The sequence below is a fragment of the Ixodes scapularis genome, unplaced genomic scaffold, assembly GCF_016920785.2.
Source record: "Ixodes scapularis isolate PalLabHiFi unplaced genomic scaffold, ASM1692078v2 PGA_scaffold6__148_contigs__length_123643588, whole genome shotgun sequence".
Lineage (NCBI taxonomy): Eukaryota > Metazoa > Arthropoda > Arachnida > Ixodida > Ixodidae > Ixodes > Ixodes scapularis.
The window spans coordinates 117974960-117976988 of record NW_024609881.1 but is presented as its reverse complement, the minus strand read 5'-3'; the positions used below and the strand labels follow the sequence as shown (position 1 = coordinate 117976988).

General features: G+C 55.8%; 1 pseudogene; it reads right to left on the bottom strand.

Moving 5' to 3' along the window:
• Positions 1-718: 718 nt before the first annotated feature.
• Positions 719-1415, bottom strand: LOC120843940 (annotated as a pseudogene).
• Positions 1416-2029: the final 614 nt, after the last annotated feature.

Below are 2029 nucleotides of genomic sequence, written 5' to 3'. Positions count from 1 at the left end.
TTATCGCGATAAGTTCGGGGGAAACGTAGGCCCTGTCTAAACGCGCGTGGCTCGCTCCTTGGAAGTGTGTAAACTGTAGGCTCCTTGCACTTGATGAAAAGTGAGCAACGTCTTCCAGTTCACACCGCTGTATCATATCGCACAAGTATTCAGAACTGACGTCTCTATATCGTGCTCCATTCGATCTATCCTCTGGGGCGCAAACGCAGTTAAAATCCCCCAACAAAATGACTAGGCGATCTGTTTGAATATACTTCGTAATATTTTCAAAAAAAACCCGTCTTTCCTCAACCCGGTTAGGAGCATAAATACACACCACGCGAAAGATGAAACTACAATAAGAAAAATCACAAAGTACCATCCTACCCGACTCACAACTGATAACTTGTTCAACCTTTCCAACACACTTTTTAAGGAACACCAAACATCCTCCGGACGTCCCAACTGCGTGGCTAACGCACACATTGTACTGAGACCCGAAAATCCGCACCATGCTTTCCGTCCGGTCTTCACTTTCTATCTTTGATTCTTGTACTGCGACAATGTCAAGGTTTTTATCGGCAAACAGGCGGCTCAGCTGACATTGCCTGCGTCTGGAACATAGGCCCCGCACATTTATAGTGCCCACACGTAGGGGTCTTTCAAGCATAAGCTTTAGGTGGAAGCCCGGTGGAGAACATAGAACTTACAAGCTCAGTCAGTGGCGTGCCGAAAAGACTTACTGCTTCTGTTCCTTGTTACGCGTTAAAGGCACAGACTGGGTCTTGAAACGTCCTACCTTGCCACACCATTCGCGTTCTAGGCGCCTCAGCTGAGCCTCCCCCCGGCCTGAAGGTGGGTCCTCCAGCACCCGTTTCGCGCACCCCGTCACTACGTCCATATCGTTGTTCTGATCGTCGTCCTTAGAAACTACGGTGTCTTCTCGTTGCGCGGGTCCCGCCGGGGGTGCTAGAAGTCTCCGTGGCTTGCTCGGGCACAACGTCTTGGCTCGCCTCGGTGTCCACCTTTTCTCTCGGTGCCCCGTGCGGAAGCTCCGGTGCCACAGGTCCTGGTATTGAGCTGGCCGCTCCCGCCTCGTTGCGTGGTTGCTGGGCCAGTGAAGTCGACGGTGCGGCTGCCATCTCAGCCTCGTCCTCGTCCATCACCAGCTCGGATGCTACCGTGTCGGTGTTGCTGCCGGTGACACGGGCGTACGTCTTGACGCAGTCCCTGGTTTCATGCCCGAAGGCTCGGCACTGCGAGCACCGAGGTGCTCTGCAGTCTCGACGTATATGGCCAGTGCGCCGGCAGCGCAGGCATATCGGTGCGCGTCCGGGGACGACGACCAGGACCGTGCCTCCGCCAATCCGAAGCTGGTGTGAGAGGCTCTCCAACGGTATGCCTTCGTTCAACGTCATCCGCACGGCCAGCGTTGTAGACTCGACGTCCACGAAACCTTCAACCTTCCAGGTCTCTCGAGTGATATCCTTGACAGACCCGTACGGCTCGAAGGCCCGTCGCACCGAGTCCACCGGGACGTCAAAGGTCACCCAGTGGAGCTTTATACGCAGCTCCCTCCGGCTGGGGTCGACGACGTGGCACAGCTTGCCCTTTACCTGCAGACTTCCGGCCTCCAGCAGTTTCGCCTTCGCCTCCGGCGTGCGCAACTTGAGCAGCCAGACGTGACTCATCTGGTAGGCTCCCAGGCCTGCCACGCCCGACAGAATGCCTACCTGGTGTAACGGCTGCCTAAAGTCCTCAGTCCGGTAGGGGCGTCCTTCAAGGTCAGCGTGAAGCACAACGCTGAGTTTCGCCGTCTCTCCGGTCGGCAGCGGAGGCAGTTGAAGCCTATAGTCCTTCGGCAAAAGGGTAACACCATTATCACCGCGGCCGGGCTCGGCCGCCCCCGATGACGGTGAGCGATTCATATCACGTCCGCTCGCTATCGCGTCCGGAAGTGGAATCCCTTTCTGGCGTTTCCTACCTGTCTTATTAATGCACAAGAAACGAAATGTATTCAATCGGAGGTGTTCTGGAAACACACGCCGCC